We start from the raw sequence: 22,834 nt of genomic DNA, 5'->3' as shown, positions 1-22,834 counted from the left end.
AAAAAAAAATGCTTCAAAATATTTTAAAAAAAATTATTTTTATAAAAAAAAACTTGAAATGATCAAATTTTTATCGCAAAAAAAAAAAAAAAAAAAAACATTATCAATTTTGAAAATTAAATTTGTTAAAATTCAAAATATCAAATCTTTTCAAAAAAGTATAAAATTCTGTAAAGTTAGTCATTTCTTTTTTTTTTTTTTTCTTATATCTAATTGCTTTTTTCTTTAATTGTAGTATTTCAAAAATTTTTTTAAATGAATTTTTGTAATATTTTATCTAAAGCTGAACAATAATAGCAATAATTTAACTCTAAAATAACAATAATTTTTTCAAAATTATTTATGCTTCAAAAATTGCAAATAATTAAATTCTTTAGTTTAATCAATAATTCAATGAAAAGTTAATTTTCCTTTTTTTTTTTAGCATTTAATGACAAACCTACGTGTTATTAAGCAATTTGTTGACTAATAATTGACAAATTTTAAAAGATATTATCAAATAAGATAATGAAATGGACGCATGCAAAATTTGCATAATTAAAATAAATAGTAAATAACTTAGTAAATAAGTTTCGAATGAAATCGATGATAGTTTATAGCTAAATTTCTTTGCAAAGCATTAATGAATCAATGATGATGAGCAAATGGCTAAATGGCGATGACTGAAAATTTAATGTCAAACTGGTAGTGGTAGCTTTTTCTTAGCTATTTAAAAAGAGTTAGTCGATTAGTTTGAAATAGTTAGACGGATAAAGTAGAGAAACGAAGGGTGGGATTGAATTTATGTATGTTTGTTGGAAGCAAAAATAAAAATGGATATAAAAGGAAGATGAAAGTATTGTTAGGCCTAGTGAAGGACTCGGCTAGAACTAGGCTCAATGAATACTTTAGCATCAGTAGTAGTAGTAGTAATGGTTAATGTTTTCCCTGTGGATATGAAATTTGGAACATTTTTGTTCATCGTATAACTTTTGAAGAATAAAAGTATGTAAGTAAAATAAAAAGTAAAAAAAAAAAATTACTGACCGATATTTTTTTTAAAAAGAAAAAGTATGTAGTATTTTTATCAGTAACTAAGTATTATACTTGATAATTTTGATAAATGATAAAGTAATTATAATTTAAATGAATGTATGGTATAATTTCTATTCCACTATTTGATTTTGAATTAAATAGAATCAAATTTTTTCTTTTTGATAAAAAATTTATTTCAAGTTTATCTAACTTTATTGTTGTTTGTAAATTATATTATCAGTTGGACTAATTATTTGCTATCATATTGAATTGCTATTTGATAAAAAATTAATTCAAGCTAACTTATTTAAGTTGAATAAGCTGAAATTTATTAAATAATAAATTTTAATTGCAATTTCTTATAACAGGAATAATTGCATAACTTGAAAAGAAAACCGATCAAGAACTTTTTAAAGCATTTTCGTTTTTTTTTTTCTTCGAGAATTACTTTTTTTATAAATTTAAATCATTATTTATTAAATGATTTTTGAAAAGATTAATATTTTAAGATTTGTATTGAGAGATATATAAAATAAAAGTGTAATTATTTCCATTAATGTCTTAAAATTTTATTTTTTTAATCTTTTGAAAAAAAAAAAATGAGAATTTTATTTGTTAGTTTAATTTAGTTAAATTTAAAAATAAAAATTCTTTTAATCTTTTTAAACTCTTTGTTTTTTAAAATTTATATTAGATTTATGATTTAAATCCATTTAAAAAAATATGTTAGGTAAATTTTGTAATTTAAATCATTTTAAAACTGAAAATGAAAAAAGAAAAAAGGACATATAAACATTTTAAGATCAGAATGAAAAAATTTAGGTGTGAATTAAAAAATTTTTGGATGTTAATAAAAAAGATTTTTTTTTTAAAAAAAGATGAACTAATAAAGCTAATAGGTAATGTGTAAAAAGTGTAGCTTTAATTCTAAAATACCAATAATCGAGATTTCTCGGGAGTAATTGTCTTTTGTATAGAAACAAAAATGCAATTCTATCTCATCACTAAAATACCAATTATCGAGATTTCTCGGGAGTAATTGTCTTTTGTACAGAAACAAAAATGCAATTCTATCCCATCACTAAAATACCAATTATCGAGATTTCTCGGGAGTAATTGTATTTTCTACAGAAGTAAAAAATGCAATTCCATGTCATCACTAAAATACCAATTATCGAGATTTCTCGGGAGTATTTATCTTTTCTGTAACAATACATCAAATCAATGTTGTATAATTTGCATCAGCAAAATGGAATGAATGGGATTGAGCCAAGATAATATAGAGATATTGGCATAAATAGGAAGGCAAAAATGAGCCTAGCGCTAAAATAGCCACCGATTTTTTTTTTTGTTTTAGTTTTAGTCGTGTACCAATCATGGTAGATTGATATTTTTGTTTGATTTAAAAAAATGTCTTTTTTTTTCAATTAGCCAAATTCGATTACTGATCGTTTTTTTTTTTTTTTTTCTTTTCTTAATGTAATAACAAAATATTGGCTCTTTTTTTTGAAAAAAAAAAAAAAGAAAAGAAACGATAATGTCATTTTAATTATTACTAATTTATTATATTTGTTAGCAAAAAAAAAAAAGAACTCTTTTAATTACTAATTTATTAATTCTTACCAAAGATAATTTATTGTAATAATAAATTAATTTTGGAAGCAAATAAGAATAAGTCAAATTTTTTGTTGATTGCTTCAATTTTTGCCAAGCAAATATGACTTAAATGACATTAATCATTTTATGTTGACAATCTTATAGTAATCAAAAAAAAAAAGCAAATAGAGTGTAAAATATGTCAATAATTTAGCTAAAAGAAAAAAAAAAAAAAAACGTTATTTGCATAGTAAATGAAGCTTACGATAAATTACATAGCACTATCATATGCAAATAAAATATGTAATTAATTGTTTAATATTTCAAATAATAAATATAATTTTAAAAAGTGCAAAAAAAAAAGAATAAAATTAATCACTTTTTAATCATTTTCAATTAAATAACAAATAAGATCAATAATTTCATTTCTAGCAATTATTTAAAAAATCAACAGTGACAAAAAAAAATATTATTTTAAAATATTCAAATGTTAGCAAATAACAATAAAAGATAGTTGAAAAACGAATTAAAATATTTGAATAAAGTTAAAATAAAGTTTAAAATATTTCAGTTGAAGTTAAAATAAAGTTTAAATTGACTGATAATATGCTAGCAAAGCAAAAAAAAAAAAAAAAATTTCAATGGAAATATTTAAAACTTTGAAATTTTTAAAAATTGTTCCTTTATTTTTTTCAAAATTGTTTTTTAAAATTTTATTAAAATAACGAATGTTTAATTTTAAAAGAGAATAAATGAAATAAATATAATAACTTTGTCAAAATTTTTTTTTTTTTTGAATTCAATTAAATAACAAATAAGATCAACAATTTCATTTCTAGCAATTATTTAAAAAATCAACAGCGATAAAAAAAATTATTTTAAAATTTTAAAATATTTGGGTTAAAATTTTTTTTTTTTTGGGTAAATCAATTGAGAAGTCAAAATTACAAAAATTTTCTTTTTGAATTCAATAGATTGTTTTATTATTAATAAAAACATTTCAATTGTTCCTCTCACCTTATAATATCGATAAAATTTACTTTTTTTTGGGGTAATTCAATTGAGAGTTATTATTTAAAATATTTTTTTTTTTAAATCAGTAATTTAAAAAAAAAAAATAAATTTTGACTTAAAATTTGTTAAAAGCATAAAAAGGAGAATTAGAAATGAATGTAAACAATTATTGTTTATTGATTTTTTGCATAAAAATAATAATATAATACAAATATTTCATTGTAGAATCAGAAAATACCAAAACATTCGGAAAATTTTTAGGCGGAATTTTATCATTTTCATTTCCTGATAATTTAATTTATCAAATGATAAAATTTTAATGTATGAAATGATAAATTATAACAAAGTAATATGATTTAACTTTGTTTTTCAAAAATTTGTTTAACTTTATGAAGTATTGCTTAATTTCATAAAGTGTTGTTGAACTTTAGGTATTGTTTAGGTTTATGAAGTGTGTAACTTTTAAGCTTATAAATTTACAAAATAGTAAATTTTAGAAAATTACAAAATATCGAATTTTACCTTTTTTTTTTTTAAATTTTTAAATGAATTATTTTCCTGTTTTTGAAATGATTAACTAATATCAACATTTCAAATTATTAACATATCTTAAAGTGATAAAATTGTAATATCAGTGAATTAAGATTGGCTAACAAATAACAAAAACATAATTTTCATCAATTCTCATTGCTAAAGTTAAAAAAAAAAAATGGAATAAATTTTTTTTTTAACTTTCAAAATTTTCAATTAATTCACAATAAAACAATTTATTGATTCTTTTCATTGAAATCAAAAGTAAATTTTAATTACTAATATATTCTATTTGATAGCAATCATAGATCGTGCTTAATTCCTCTCATATTTTTAATTATAATTTATTTTTCAATAATACAATTTTATAAATATTCTTTGTAAAGAACTGGTTATAAGAAATTTTAAGTAGTATTAAATCATTTGATGATTTTTTTTTAAAGTACCAATCTTTGATCCAAAATAGCTTAGTGTCTGTGACATTTGCGCTTTTCTAAATAGCATATATGCATCTAAAGTAAGTAATTATCAGTTCTTAAATTATCACTGCGGCATATTTGCAAAAAAAAAAGAGCATTGTTTATGAAACAATGTAAACAATATTAATTTCCATTATGGAATGTGACAAATTGTGACAAACACAGGATTAGATCAGGCAACCAATGCATTCCGTAAATCATTTAATTTTGGAAGTTTTTATTGACCGTAAAATCCATTCAATAAAAGATATTTAATCGTGAAATTTTTATCGATCAATCGTATTTTATCGATCAGAAATCACTTATCAAACCATTAAATCTTGATCTTTCTAATGATTTTTCTTCATAACTTAATGTTACTTTCATATTACTTTTAACTTGTTATCATTTGCTGATATCTCACTTTTTCCTAAATGATAAAATATTCCACTTCTTTATTTAAAATTTGTGTTTTTTTTTTTTAACTTTACTTAATGATCTGGCAAACTTTACAAAATGAAATAATAATCCTCAAAAATTTTTAGAAGTGATTATTATTGAAGTAATGTGATAAAAAGTACAATTGCTTATCACTTATATTTAGCACCTAATAATGGCACTGATAAGAAAGTCTTTCACTAAAAAAAACAAAGAAAAAAAAAATTTTTTTAAATCATCAAATTTATGGAACATTCATTATAATATTTTAAATATTTTTCCAATTCTTTTTCATTTGTGAATTTTATTTTATTATCATATCAATTCATTATTATAACTATTTTATCATATCATTTACAATTTGTTTATTACTTATGTACGTTTTTGTTTTGTTCCTTAAATTTTTTTTCAAAAATTTTCCAAATTAAATTTTTTTTTTTTAAAGAAATTATTGTTTATTATTTCTAAAATGAAATTAATTAGATTAATAAAGGATGATTATATTTCAAAAAGATATTCGTTGCAAAAATAGGTTATGAATCACTGTACGATTTAAATCGGATAATTATTTGAATTTTAATAAAGGAATGAAAAGAATGCGAAAGAATAAAGAATTAGAAAGGTTTAAATTTTCATTTTTAATTTTAATAATTTTAATTTCTATTAGAAACAAATAATGTATTTTACATATTTCTTTTCAAAATCACAGATTAGTATTGCAATGATAACAAAACTTGTAGTTTGGTTTATCTAATTTTAATCGAATAATTGACCGGAAAATTTTTTTCTTTAAAATAAATAATCAAACAAAAATTTGAGATAACACAAAAAAAAAAAAAAAAAAATTATGAAAAATTAGCTGTGATAAATTATTATTATTTATCATACATCATATTAAATTTTTCACAAATAAATGATATTTTTTTAAGAGAGAGTAAAAATTTCACAAATAAATAATATTTTTTTAAGCACTGAAAGTGACTTTTATTCCTTTTCAATTAAAATTAAAAATTTAAAATGCTTTTTTTTTAAAAAAAATTATAATCATTTGAAATATTTCAATTAGTTTAAATGTCCACAAGTTCAATTAAATTATTTTAAAAGATAATTATTACAATTTATGATATTTTTTTTATATGTTGATAAATTTTATGCAATTTCTATTTTAAAAAAAGGAATTGTCAAAAAATGAACTTCGGTTAAATTATTTGTCTTTTTTTCATTTTATTAGTCAAAAAATTCTAACAAAATGAATGATAAATTTCAAATTATCAAATAGCAAACTTTTTTAGTAAATCAATAAATGATTAAAATACTTTTATTTATTCATTTATTTTTAATCATATCAACATTAATAATATTTTGCTGCAAAAAATTTGTAAATATTTTATAATATTTAACAAAAATGATAAATAACTGTGTAAAACTGATTAGTCTGATCACAATTATTCCAAAATCCGATTTAAGCTTATTGCTAATCCGGTAATAATTTTGCAAATCCGATAATATCTTCGATATTTCGATAACATTTAATAATTCTGAACAGCTAGAATTATGATAATACGACCATTTTAATTGTTAGAATTTTACTTCAATATTTTTTTGGATATCGAAAAAAGAAATTAATAACTATAAAAATTATCTATTTATTCTAAAATACTCTTAAAACGAGTAAATTAAATTTATTTTTAAATAAAATAAGCATGAAAAGGTTTTGCTATAATTTATGATTTATTTCAAAGGAGTTGCAGAAAATTTTATTATAATTTTTGATTCATTTTGAAGCAATCATAGAAAGTTTTCCTAATTAATAAAAAAATATTTGAGAGTATTTATGAGTAATCAAAAATTAAAGTTGAGAAATAAACCAAAACTAAATAGTAAATTAAAAAAAAAAAAAAAACGATTAATAAAATTTTTACAATAAAAATTAATGGTAAAAAAATGCAATGTTAATTACTAGAATAATAACAAATATAATTAACAGCAAATATAATAAAATAATAGATAAACTAAAAATTTAAATAATACTTTACAGAAGCTATAAAGAAGAAAAAAAATTAGTAAGAGTAGAGAAGAAGCAATTTTTACAAAAATTTTTAACAAATGATTTAACAATTCGACAATTTCTAGCATGTTCGAAAACAATTTAAACGAATTAAAAAATGAGGATGAAACATCGCACCTATAATTAGTAACAATTATTTTGTGAAAAGCCTAGAAATTATAGCTGTGAACATTTCCAAATGAATAATTGTAAAATTTAATCTAGAATTTTTTTTAAAAAAAAGAAAAGAATAGAAGAAAGTGAAAATTGAAAGGAACAAAAACATTTCGTCAAAAATGTTAAAACTAAAAAAAAAAAAATTAGAAATAAGAGCTGAAAAAGTGAAGAAAAAATGAAACATTCACATGAATAATTGGAAAAAATTTTTTCACAATGAATTCAGAATATTTGATAAAATTTATTTGTAAAGTTATGTTTTGAAATTAAATAATTTTATTACACAATTTTTATCAAAGATGGAAAAAGCATCACAAAAAATTCACGCCATATTTCTTCAATGAAAACGAAAAGATTAGGAAAACAATTTAAAATTTTGATAGAATTTTTACAATAAATAAAATTAAGATGCATTTTGTAAACTTGCAAAACAAGCTTATCTTTTCATATTTTATAGCATAATAAAAGTTAACAAATTCAAAACTAAAAAAAAAAAACAAATAGTTCAGATTAAAGATTAGAAATCGAGCAAGAAAAATTCATCAATTACTTTAGATATTTTAAAAAAGAGTCAAAAATATAAAATCAAAATAAAACGCTGGAATTATTATTAAAAAACATAGAAATATTATATAATCTATTTAAAAAAATTAACATAAATGAATAATTGGCGAGAATAAAATTAGATATAGCATACAGTAACACTAATAAAAAGTATGAGAAAAGAAAGGAAGGATACGGTAGGATATAAGACAGACCGTAGTAAAATACAGTAACCTTACTACAGCATCCATTGCCAGGTAATTACATCAGGTTAAGAAAAGAAAAAAAAAATGATTTGAAAACTGATTAAAAATGTAAAATAATGGAAAGGACAAAGAAATATAACTGAAAATTTTCATAAAAAATATTGCATTTTCAAATTATACAAAAAAAATACAGTAATTTCATTAAATGATTGATTTATTGAACCATTTAAATTAGTTATCGCTAAATGATACATTTTAAATTTAATATTATGAATATGAAAAATTTTAATTTAAAAGAATCAAATGATTTAAGCAGCTAATTAATGAGATATTTGGGTTTCGCTTTTTTTCCTTTTCTTTTTTGTTGCCTTTATTTGTTGACATTCTGTTGTGTGTGAGAATTTCCAGAACTTTCAAACTTTTAATTTAATAAAATTTTTGAAATTATTAAAATATGGAAGTTTGAAACAAATTGATAATTTCAGTACTTAGATCAGTTTTTTTTTTTAAAAAAAAAAATCATTTTTATCCTATTGCAGGATTTTATTGAAAATTAAAATATTTGCATGCTTAATTAATTTGTAACTATTAATAAATATGTGCTACGAAAAAATTGTTTCATATTTTCTGCAACTAATACAGCAATTTAAGTAATTTTAAATTTATTACAAAGTCATTCATAATTATGCGAGGACTACAAATTAAAGTTGAATTAATAAAATAGTCATTAAATAATGAATTTTAATTTACTCTAATATACAAATTGCATGAAATTATCAATAGAGATAATTTCAAATTGTAAGCTGTCCATCAAAAAGCATTCAATGAAAGATAAAATTTGTCATTTTCATTGTTTTATTATCCCTTGTCAAAACTAATTTTCAAATATATTTTATTTTTATGTTTCAAAATAGTATGCTTTTGCAGTTTTTAGGTCAATTAAATCATTTAATTAATGGTTTTAATGAAACAAGAGAGTTATCAAATGATAAAATAAGCAGCAATTTTATTTAATAATTAGTAAGAAGTTGAATTTAAAATACTATTAAGCCTTTAGCTTTAAAATAGTTTTGTCATATTTCTTGCATTTATTATAAATGTGAACATATAATTTTCAATGCTTTTGGTATAACTTATATAATTTTTTATTAATTTCTCAAATTTATTTATCAGGAAAGATTTGAAAAGAGAAAAACAATTTTAAATAAATTTAAAGAAAAGGGAAGATATTAGTTTTCTTCATACATTGATATAATAATTATAAGATAAAAATGTCATTAAGATGAGAATTTAATAGATTTTGTTTACTTCAATAAATATTCATAATCAACAACATTTTATTAATAAAATATTTAGTTGGAAAAATTTTAGAATTGTATAAACAAGGCATATGGCATATATGCCTTAAGGCATATTTATACGTCAAACATTCATTAATAAATGTATTCAATTTTTTTTTCGTATTAAAAATAGTATAACAAAAAAAATTATAACTTAATTTTGCTTTTCAGAAAATATTTTTTTGCCTTTTAATAACTTTATGCTTCGATATCAAATTTTCAATCCAATAAAAAAAAAAAATAAAAAATAAAATTTTCAAATGAGCAAAGGTTAACAAACTCATAGTGAAAGGTAGATGAAATATTAAAAGGTAAATAATCTCTCCTTCTCTTTTTGTGTATTCCAATATTTTCTTCTAAATTTTTGCATGAAACATTAAATAGTTAAAACTATTCAATCATATTTTCACTTATCATCTTGATTTTTGATTAAATCAAAGAAAAAATAAGTAAATAAACAAATAACTTATTTGAAAAAAGGAATTTAGCAAACAAAAATAAATATAAATTTAATCTTATTTGAACTACTTTACAATAATAAATTTCTATTATTTATGATATTCAAAATTTATTAGAATATTTTAAGTTTTATTAATTGATATTTAATTCTAATATGAGTAAAAATCATAAATGATACATTGCAAATGAAAAAAAAAAATTAATTTTATTGCAGTAATCTTTAATTTTTTTTTTTTTTTTTCACTAAAAAATTATTCATAAAAATGTATTCGTTGTGTGTGCTTCAAATTTTGCTTTTCTTTCTTTCTTTTCTCTCTCTCTCTCCCTCTCTCTCTCCCTTTCTCTCTTTTGAAATGGAGCACTCTTATAAGTACTTTGTTTTAAGCATAATTAAAACTTTTCATGAATATTCCTAAGGCAGTTTCTTTTCTAACAAAACTGAAAATAATGCCTACCACTTCATTTACTAAAAAAAAACGAAATTTTTTTTTTTTTGTTAAAAAGTCTGAAATCAGTAACAAAATAGTATACCCTTGAGATTTTCTCTTAATCGAAATATTTTTCAAAATGCGAAAATTTTAAGTGCTCAAAGAAAACATTGAAATGTTTACCAAAAATAATTTCTTTTATTTTCTTTTTTTTTTTTTTATTTTCAATTTTTTTCCTTTGCTACAAAGAATTGTTTTTTTTTTCGAATTAAAATTTTACTTTTAATTGCAATGAATAATTTTAAAAATTTCATATTACCAAATTATTCTTAATTGAACTATTATTATTCAATTTATTATTATTATTATGCAATTTATATTAAAAAAATATTCAAAATTTTTTAGATTAAACTAAAATAATATAACACAATGAATAATTTTCTTTTTCGTTTTTAATACTTTTATTTTTGTTAACAAATAGTGCTAAAAATTTTTTTTTTATGATTTAAGTATTTTTCAAAATTTTGTTATCAGTTAAATATTATCAATAAAAAGAAAGGTTATATGCTAGTTTTGATATTAAATATTTATTTATCATTTGCACTTTTTATGTTTTCGTTTTCTTCTTCATTTATTAATTCTATACTTATTTTTAATAAAAAAAAAGAAAAAAAGAAAAGGAATTCTTTTTGTTTATTAAATATTTTTTTTTCTTACAAAATTTTTTATTCGTTATGAATTTTTAATGTGATCAAAAATAATTGAAGCAAAAAAATTATTTAAATATGTTATTTTCGCTTTTTTTTTTCCTTTGATATTATTATTAACTAATATATTTTTACCTTTTAAATCTTTATTCCAATAATATTAGACTACAAATTTTTAATTACATCTTATATGATATTCTAATGGTTTATTAATATTTTTCATTCAGCTATTAAACATCCCATTGTTATTAATATAATTTATTCCTTGGCTCAATGATTTAGAGCCTAGGCTTTCCTTCTAAGTTTCATTTTTCCTCTTCCATTGATTTCATATTTACTTTCTGATCCGATCCCACATTTTAATGCCACTTTAAAAAAAAAAAAAAAATTACCTCCTAAATATATAAATAGTTCCAATTAATTCCATTCAATAATTTTTCGCATTTCTTTTAAAAATTTAATCAACAAAAAAAAAAAAAAAAAAAAGACGATGAAAAAGCAAAGTGCAAAATAAAGGTGAAAAGATGAATGATTTCTCACCCAAATCATTGAATTATTTGTTCAACAATTTTTTTTTTTTCAAAATCAAAATTTATTTACCAAAATTTCGTAGCTCATTAATTTTTAATTTTAATTTTTAATTTCAATAATGGATAAAATATGTTATTAGCTTCATTTTCTTTTTCTTTTTTTAGCTTAAAGCTTTTTAAACATATAAATTTTGATATTTATCACATCTGGCAATTAGTTGAATGATTGTTGTAAACAACATCAATTATTATAAATTTTGAATAACGATAAACATACATTTTGATTTATTATACTTTATATCATAAATTCATTGCTATCTTTCGTCTGCTTTCATTGAAATTTGAACTTATACACAAATTTTGTTATTTAAGCAAAAATAATTTTTATTGAAGAAAAGATAGTAATTATGTAATTTCATTTATTAATTTTATTTACTCAAATAAAAACTTTTATTTTGCTATGAAATAAAAAAAAAATAAATAAAAGTAAATAAATACAAATGTGAAATAAACTTTATTACTATTTATATTAATAATTTTAAATAAATTATCATTAAAATATTTTAAACCATTTTTTTTAAAAACATATAATTTTAACAAAAAAAAAAAAAAAATGCTAATTTAATTCAGTATATTATCATATTATCATAAAGTATTTGCTAAAATTTAACTTAAGAAGAAACAAACTTAAAATAAACAATTTAAACTTAAAAATAAACAAACAAAAAAAATAATTCATTCATTTAAATAAATCCAAAAATTTGAACTAAAAAAAAAAATGAAAAAAGAACAGAAATAGTGTGAAATTCTATTTTGTCATTTATTTCTTTTCATTTTAATAATATATTTGTTTCCGTGAAAAAAAAAAAAAAAAACTTTTCTTTTTATTTTTGAAAAAAAAAAAAAAATATTTTGATGATAAAATGAAATTTGTTTGTAAGTGATAGCAAAAGACAGAGAGAGAGAGAGAGAGAGAGAGGGATAGAAAGAATGAGTATAATTGAAGAGGTAGAAAGCACATATGCTTAATATACCTAATTTTTTATTTCACTTTTCAAAAATCAACAAATCATCAGTTCAGCAATCATTCATTGTCAATTCCTTTCACTTTTCTTTTTATCTTATCCCTTTTCTCTTTCTGTCTTTTTCACTTCCTTTTTACTTCCTCATTTTCTCAAATTTCAGAATTTGTTATCGTTTTTGTTTTATTTTTTTTTTTTTTTTTTTAAAAAAGTAAATAACAAATTACACTAATCATTTTCTAATTAATTTACACAATTTTCACGTAATTTGCATAAATTTCACGTCATTTACCATGAATTTCACGTAATTTGCATAAATTTCACGTCATTTACCATGAATTTCACGTAATTTGCATAAATTTCACGTCATTTACCATGAATTTCACGTAATTTGCATAAATTTCACGTCATTTACCATGAATTTCACTTAATTTGCATAATTTAAGCAAATAAAGCAAAAGCCTTTTTATAACAAATGTAAAATGTAATTAAATTAGCAAATAGTTATTGAATATTTGCTTAGCATTATGATGATGATGATGATGCATTGAAGAGAATGTTATTAAATTATTTTCAACTTTTCAATGTTTCATTTTCAAAATATAAAAAAGAATTATATTTTATTATGTAAAAAAAATTATACAATTTAAATTTTACTATGAAAAATTTCTAAAAAAATTAAATTGAAAATTTAATTAAATTGAAGCTAAACTATTTCATATTCTCCCTTTTAAATGTCATTTTTTAAAAATTTGAAGGATTTTTTTTTTTTTTAAAGCTTTTTGATTAAAATACAAATAATTGAACTATTTAAATTAATGTTAAATTATAGAAAACTCGAATAATTACATCTCATAATGCATATTTCATTTTAACTGATCAATTCAATTAGAAATTTATTCATTGATAAAAACTAATTTTCAAATTCGTTTCATTTTAATTTAAAAGAAAAGAGCATTTACCATTGTTAAAATATATTATTATTATAGGAAAACTATTCCTCATTTATTCATTCATTTCCCATTTTTTTTTTTTCTGAAAACTTTTTAAACTATTTCTTTCATTTTCATTCAAAATAATTCAAAAAGAATTCAAAAGAAAAAAACCATCCTTAATTGATTGAATTTTTACAACAAATATTTTTAAGCATTTCTGACATTTCGTTACTTTATGACAATGAAGTGGAAAAAGATAGAATTAAATTTGATTAACTTTCATATTGGATAATTTAATTTTCCACATGCAACATAGTAAAATTGTTGCGCAGACCTATTTGATAAAATTTAATTTAATTGCGATCTTTATGCTTCCTAATCTTATCATCGTTATCCACTTCTCTCATTTTATTTATTTTTAAAAATTTCATTCCAAAAGAATTTCATTCCATCCCATTCGATCAATCAATCAGTTAATCAATCATTTTTCTACTTACACCTTTTTCTCGTTTCGCTTTCTTCATTTTCTTGCAAATGTAATTTAAAATATTTTTAAAAAAATGCTTAAACCTTAAAAAAAATGTTTCTCTCTCATTTCTTCTAATGCCATTATTTTAATAAAAAAAATTGATTTAAAAATTTTTTGTACAGTGATGAAAAAATTTTGAAAAAAATTAGCATTTTCATATTTCGCTTTAGAATTTATTTCATTGGAAAAATGAAATAAAATTCATATTTGATCGATTAAATAATTAAATTATAAAATTGTATTATGTATTGAAGTTACCTTCTGGCAAAAAAATGTTCTTTTTTGCTTTTGTAAAAACAAACTTCTTTTTTTTATTTTTCTTTTTAAAAAAAAAATTATTTAAGATTTGCTTCCATCGATTTGGAATGATAAAATAATAATGCTAAAATTATAATGTGAAATTATCGAAATAATGTTTTAAAATTATGATATGAAAAGATAATTCTTCTAAATAGCATTTTATCACTTTCTGCTGAGGAAAAAAAAATTTATTTGATACTTATGAAGTAAAAATTAGCAGTTAGAAAATTTGTTATTTGAAATATTTCTTCTTTTTTTCCATTTCAAAAATTTTTTCCTTTTTTTTTCCAAAAAAAATTTTTTTTTTGTTTTTAGAAATAGTTTAAAGTTTAAAATGCAACATGAGCAGATGACAATTTATAAAGCAAAATGTTTGATGATTTTGTCTTTGCTTAATGATATTGAAGAACTGATTGATAACAGAGGAATTTTTATCAGTAAGGCATTACTGATTATTTAATATTCATTTAATGTAGATTGGATAATAGAATTTTATTTACTTTATTTGGCAGATTTTTATCTATTGTCTTTTTTTTTTAATAAAATGCAAGTTAAAATTGCTAAGTGACTGTTGATAGTAAATTTGAATTTTATTATTTATTTATTTTTTTTTCAGAATGAAATATTTTTTTTTATTAAGTATTTGATTCTGTTTTCCTTTGTCTTTTCGTATTTTTCATTTCTTTTTTTAATCATTTATTTTTTTTTTTTTTTAAATAATGAACTTGGTAAATTTTTATTATTAATCAAATTATTTTAATAATACAAATATTAATTTAAATATATGATAATCTATATATCAGATGAAGTGATGCAATCTCATTTTCTTCTTATTTTAAACTTTTAATACTTTTAACTTCTATTTAATATTATTATATACTACGAATAATATTATTCGAAAAAATTTTTTTGAGGAGGATATAAATGGAATTTTTTGAAGGAGACTAAGTACAAATACTTTAACAGTTATTTATTTTGTTTACCTATTTGTACTTATTAATTTTAAATGATTAATTTATTTCTTATTCGTGATTTTTTTTTCTTTTTGTCTTCTATTTGAATAAAAACAATAATAGGATAGTTTATTTTATTTTATTAGTGATTTTTAAAATAAAATTATTGCTTTAATGTCGTAGAATTGTTTTACTGCAAAAATTTTTTATAATGTTATCATGAATGTATTACATGCTGTAGACTAATTAATACAGTAATATCGCATACCGTATCCTGACCTCACTACAGTATGAATTTTTTACGGTGTAAAATAGTGTTATGCTACAGCTTCAGCTAATTATTTCTCTTAAATTTTGTAAACCATAACAAACATATCAGAAATGCTAACAGTGAGTGCAGCAACAAACACTTTAAGAAATGTTTAAGTAAGATCATTCAAAAGTATACTACTTAAGCTTAAAAATGTAAGCAAATCATGGGTTACTGTAAGCAAATTATGAAGTCATTATGGTTTTTCTGTAAACAACTCCAAGTTATTTAAAGCATTCATTCTCGAAACTTTTTGAATTTCATTATTTATGATAAAAATGACGAAAATTGATACGATCACTATGATAGGGTTTATTTATTCTTCTAAAATTATTTAATCTTATTGAAAAATAATGAATAGTGTACAGATTGATATTATAAAATATATTATGTGAGGTATAATGGAAGTAATAATAAATTATGAAACATAAGTAATTTAGCAAATGTTATTACTACCTGATAGTAAAAATTAGATATTAATTTTTTTCATTACTTTCAATTAAATAAATTCATTGTATGTGAAATTAAATTAAATTAAATTTTAGTTTTTTTCATTATTTTTTTTTCTATCTTATCATTAGCTTAAGTTGTTTTTTTTTATAGTGTTGTAATTATCGGTAATTCATAAAGAGTAAATTTTTGAAATAATATTTACATTTAATGAATAATATAATATAATTCACTGATTTTCCGGAAATTAACATGAAAGGAAAAAGTTTACCTATGCAGCTCTATTCTTCTAGTTGAATGCATTCTCAATAAGCATTTGAATAATAATTATATGGTTAAAGTAAGTAAGTTAGTTTCGATATATGAAAAGGAGAAAATTCAGAAGAAGGAAAAATAAAAAAAGAAAAAAGGAAAAAAGAAATTTTAAATTGTTACCAATTTAATTGCTCTTTCTCCTCCTTCTTCTTCTTCTTCACTTTTCAAACACTTGTATTTTCATTTATAAAATAAAAAATTTCACACATAAAAATAAAAATTTACATTCTTTTTTTTTCTTTTCCTTTCTTTCATAACAAATTTGACCTTTTTTATCCTTGTTTTTTTTTTTTTTTTTTTTTCAAATTTTTTTTCTTTTGTTATAAAATTATTCCACAAAATGTTTTCCATCTTTTCTTTATCCTTTAAAAATTCTCACTTAACTTTTCTTTCTTTTTTTTTCATTTTGTTTCACTTTATCCTACACCAATTTCCTTTTCAGTGTCTTTTTTTTTTTCATTTATATTCTTCTAAAATTAAACTATTACTATTTAAAAGCTTCTTATCCTCAAATTGTCCTTTTACGTTCCAACGAATTATTTTTTCTTGTCCTTCTACGTTTCAATGCATTACTTTTCCATCATATTTCTCATCAACCGTATCCGTTGAAATGTTCTGCGCTTTTTTTTTAAAGTTTACAGATTCAAAATGATTAAAACATACAAGTTATTTCTTATTTAGCAAGTTTAATTATCATATTCAATCGTTAATTAATTAATTAATCAAAAAATGAAAAAAAAAAAAAGAATGTTCATTAAAATCTTGTAGATGACAAAATATTGATAATTAAGTGTAAAATTTTAGAAATTATTAAAATGAAATTCTTTTTCTTTCTTTTTTGATTAATTAAATCACATTTTTTTTTTTTTTTTGCACGATTCAAAAATTTTTATTTTTACAACTAAATTTTTAGTATTATCCTAAAATTAGCGCATTCGAAATTTTGCTTTTCTTACTTTTATTTACTCATTAATTTTTATTTTCACATACCAATACTTAAATCATATTATGATGAATTCTTGGAGTTTATCAAAATCTTTCGAGTATAACTTTTTTTCGACTTTTGACTTTTCTTTTTTTTTGTTCACTGAAAATTTTTCCGAAAAAAAAAATTCATTTCTCACTTAGAAGATCATTTCCACACTTTTTTTTTCTTTTCATTAATGATAAGTGTAAAGTTTAAAATATTTTTACATCGAAAAAATTTTTAAAATTTATTGCATTTTTTTAACGCAAATTTTGCTTTCAAAATATTTCATTCATTCTTCGAGCATATTCCACTTAAAATAACAAAAAGAAGCAAAAGAAAAAAAAAAAAACAAAGGAAACAAACCGAATATTTTTGTTCCCTTTTTCAAATGTTTTATCAAAAAATAAATAAATATAAGTATAAATTAATCCCTTCCAAATTTACTTTTTCTTTTTTTTTTCTCTTCAAAACTGTAAGTATTTTATTTTTTTTCGTTATTGTTGAAAAAATTTACAGAATTTAAAAAAAAAAAATTCTTTTTTTAAAAGTTTTTAAAGTAATAGACCTAAGCAGTTTATTGGAACTTCATTACAACTGCAAGAAAGTTAAAAGAAAAAAAAATTTTTTTTAGTATTTTTTATTGAAAATGCTGTAGGGTAAGTCCATTTCCTGATTTATTTAAATTTAGGAAGAATTTAATCTAATTTAATGTTATCCTGAATACCTTTAATCATTTTGCATGAATTCCTGTGATTTTGGGTAAGCAAAAGATTAGTCAGCTAAAGGGCAAAAATATTAAAATGTATAATTTTCATTGCACTCATTTTTGCATTCATAAAATTTCCTATCCAAATATTTCGAGCAAAATATTTTGGGAAATATTTTGCTTTTTCCAATAAAAATGAATTAATATTATTCCTCTTTTCACTTCTTAAAATAAGAAATATTAAGTTTAATTTTATATTTATTAAATTTAAATAAATAATACTAACAAAATTAGTATTATTTATCATTCATTTCCAATATTTACTATTTATTATGTACTAAATTAAAATTAGTTTCAACTCTGCTCATTCTTTATTTTAATTAGATGTAGTAGCATTAAATGACTGATGAAATTTTAGATTTGATTAATATGATAAATTGAAAGTATTTAAATTTTATTTTATCAATTACTTGGACTAAAAAAGTGTAAGAAAGCTGAAATATATATAATATATTGCTTAATCGCTTTTTTAATCATATATAAATGAATATTACGCTTATTTTCACGTATATATGTACGTACACATTTTTTTACAGCATAATATACATTTATGCTTGTATGTAGTAAAGAAATAATATAATTATGATTTTGACTTGTAACTATCCACTTTGATTTAAGTAAATAACATAGAAACATATATAGCAACGTGTTACGTGCAATAATTTTTAAATCTTCAAGTAAAACAAATTAAAAATTACTAATGTTTGGATTTAATATAATATCTTAAACAAATTTCTACCTTATTTTACACACTTTCACTTTTTCGTGCCATAAAAGCCATCTTTCTGTGTGTCATTCATTAATGTTACCTTTCCGCGTGTCATTCATTAAAGTTACTTTTCCGCGTGTCATTCATTAAAGTTACTTTTCCGCGTGTCATTCATTAAAGTTATTTTTCCGCGTGTCATTCATTAAAATTACTTTTCCGTGTCATTCATTAAAGTTATTTTTCCGCGTGTCATTCATTAAAATTACTTTTCCGTGTCATTCATTAAAGTTATTTTTCCGCGTGTCATTCATTAAAATTACTTTTCCGTGTCATTCATTAAAGTTATTTTTCCGCGTGTCATTCATTAAAGTTATTTTTCCGTGTCATTCATTAATGTTATTTTTCCGTGTCATTCATTAATGTTATTTTTCCGTGTCATTCATTAAAGTTATTTTTCCGCGTGTCATTCATTAAAGTTATTTTTCTTTTCGTGTTATAAATTAAGACCATCTCTTCATTCATGCTCATTTATTTGCACTTATAAATTCTCTCTTACTGAATTTGTTATTCCTTCAACTTCTCTTAGTTCCCTGTCACATCCATCAATCATACATCCATTCATCGATGTCATTAAGATCTATTTCACATAATTAATCATTCATTAAAATAAATAGCTGAAAGAATTCCTAACTTATTGTGTTTCATTTCCACAACCTTCAATCCACCCTCTTTACATGTCCTTTTTTTTCTTCTTCTTCCTATTATTCAAATAGAGAAAGTTAGTTTTTTCGTAATGCGTGGGTGACTGATTATTTGTGGTGACAAAATCAATTTTAGCTTTCCTTCTGAATGCGTAGGTGGTTGGGTTGTTTATGAGGATAAATTCCAACTTTAGCTTTTAAAAGCTAACCGATTTATTCCTCTTCCATACTAACGAGTGATTTTTTTTTTTTTTTTTTTTGCCTGAAACTGAATTGTCATCTAACTTCCTTGTTGATAAAATTTCGATGATAAAGGATACATATATGATGGAATAATTAGTAGAGAAGTAATTATGGAAATACGGTAGAAGTGAAATAAAAAGTGTATGATCAAATTAGCCAATTGGTAAAATGAATGAACAACAAAATAAATTAATTTAAAAAGTATGAAATTTTAGGTGAGGAAAAAAATCCAATAAAAAATACAAAGTTATGAATGAAATATAAAAAAGAAAAAGAAAGAAGGTAATTTCAATAACAGTGTAAGAACGATTGAATTTTTCTAAAAACTGATAAATACTGATATACTGATAAGTACTGGAAAGCGTTTTAAGTATTTAAGTACAGGTATACATCCAAATTTCTGATGACTCGTACATTTTGTAATTATTGCATTATAAAATAAAAATAAAATGAGATGAATAATATAAAATAGAATAGATAATATTTAAAAAAAAAAAATATTTCATTTGTAAAAAAATCATATACCAAACAATTATGCAAATTGTAGGACATTTTTATGAATTTCAATACTTCATTTTAAACAATTTTAAATAAAATATTTCATTTTGAAGACATTCAATTTTTTATTTTACATTTAATTTACTGTAATTATTATTGGTTTAAATATTTCAATTTCTTTTTTTTTCCTGCCAAATTATTATTCTATGTTGATAAAAATTAATAGTTTTATAATTTTTATTCATTCAGTAATATTTTAATTTCTTATTTCTGTTATAATATTTTGAGTTTGTCAAAGTTAATCTTCCAAATTTTATTATTTATTCATATTTTATAATACGAACAAATTTTCTCTAACAAATTCTGGTTGAAATGAACTAACAGAGACAAACTCTGATCAAATTGAACTAAGAGAGAGAGAGAGAAAGAGGAAGTTTAAAAATAATTTCCGTTTTTTTTTTTTATTACTCCAAAATCAATTCATGTGCATTTTTCATATCTTATTTTTTGCTTTTTCGATTATTGCTAATTGCTATTTATGATTATTTTACGAGAAGTTGTTATCATATCATTATCACATTTAAATATTATAACTGATAAAGCATATGATAATTTCCAAGAAATCACTATCATTTTATCAATTTAATGGGATATTTTTGCCAATTCATCTATAGCAATAACAAAATTGAACAGGAGGAAGAATTTTTGCAAAAGATTTTAAACAAATTAGAAATTTGAACAAAAAAAAAGCAGTGGAGAGAGGGAAGAGAAGATGAGGAGGAAGACGAAGATAATGGAGAAGAGATAGAAAAGAAAGCGAGGGAGCATTATGAGAGATGGAAGAGATGAAAAAAGCGGGGAAAAGATATGCGAAACAGTAGGGAGAAGGAGAAAGAGAGAGAGAGAGAGAGAGTGACGCAAAAATTGATGTACTTCATTTTTTTTTTTAAATTATTTACTTTTTTTTTTCCTCTCGTTGATATTATACTTTTATTTTACTTTAGATATTGGTAGGAAGTGCTTGAATTGAATATTTTATAAAAAAAATTTTTTTTAATTTATTCACATTAAGTTGAAATTGTTTTTTCTTTTTTTTTTTTTACATATATCGTATTGAAAAATTTTAAATCAAAGTTTAAAATTTACTAATTTACTTAAGTTATAAAACTGTAATAGTATTCTATAAATAGTAAAAAATTTTTGTTTCTAATAATTTTCAATTTTTAATTTAGATTTTTATAATTTTTAATTAAAAAAAAAAAACAAAGCGAAAAAAAATATATTTTTTTAAATTGAACAATATTTAATCTTTTTCTGCCTTAAAATATTTTAACTTTGTAATGTATAAGTAATAAATCCATTTGAATTTATTGTCTTTGAATGCATTGTATTTATCTTTTTCTTGTAAAATTTAAATTTTAAATTTCATAATTGTACTTATAAGATGAATGAAAAAGTAAAGCTTTATGCCAAAAACAAGAAATATAAAGTAGTGCTGCTTTATTGCAATTTTAATTTCAAAATTTTTAACTCCTTAAAATATTGAAATTTCATTACTTCTCATTTCAAATTACAAATTGTTTATTATTTTTTTGAAAAAGCAACAATTTACCACAATCATATAAAGTATTCCGAATATTTCCACGTCAAATTGACGTAAAATAATAATAAACGTGCATATCTCTACGTGCTACGAGCAATCCGTTAAAAAAACTTATGAAATTTAACAGTTACTCGAGTAGAATATTCCGAATATTTCCACGTCAAATTGACGTAAAATAATAATAAACGTGCATATCTCTACGTGCTACGAGCAATCCGTTAAAAAAACTTATGAAATTTAACAGTTACTCGAGTAGAATATTCCGAATATTTCCACGTTAAATTGACGTAAAATAATAATATATCTCTACATATTTCTACATGTTACGAGCAATTCATTTTAAAAAAAACTATGAAATTTAGCAATCATTCGAAATCTTTTTATATAATTAATTGACTTTCTTGTTAATTAATCATAATTAATTGCTATCCAGTAATTAATTTATTATTTAATACAAATAATTTTTTTTGGTGTTTTTTTTGTTTGCTGCAAATGAATTATAATAATCAAAAAATAAATAAATAAATAAATAAATAAATAAATAAAATGGAAAAAACAATGAAAATTTTGAATGAAATATGCTCATTTTAGTATTCACTTTAAATTTCATTAAATTCTTAGTGGAAAAAATAAATAAATAAACGTATGGTTTAGGAGAAAGAAACAGAAATGAAAAAGAAAATTATTTAGTTGAAATTAGATCTGTAAAGCATTCAAATGTTATTCACTTACAATGTAAATATTTTTCCTTCTCATTTTTTCGTTTAAATGAACAAAGTTTAGAGGAACGATGCGATAGTTTAGGAAGTATTTTAAATAGTAATACAACAAATTGATTTTATATTGAAATTATTTCAATAAATTCTGAAAGCTATTTTTAGATATTATTCTAGCTTAAAATTACATTTTTAACATATTTGAATGAAATCGATGCTATGAATAAAATTTATATATATTATTACTATAATAAATTCTCTATCATATCTTTACTCTATAAAATTGGAAACTTATATAACAATTTGAAAAAAAAATTTTTTTTTGA

The sequence above is a fragment of the Brugia malayi genome (genome assembly GCF_000002995.4).
Source record: "Brugia malayi strain FR3 genome assembly, contig: Bm_v4_Chr2_contig_001, whole genome shotgun sequence".
In the NCBI taxonomy this organism is placed as follows: domain Eukaryota; kingdom Metazoa; phylum Nematoda; class Chromadorea; order Rhabditida; family Onchocercidae; genus Brugia; species Brugia malayi.
Note: the sequence above shows the minus strand (reverse complement) of the source record.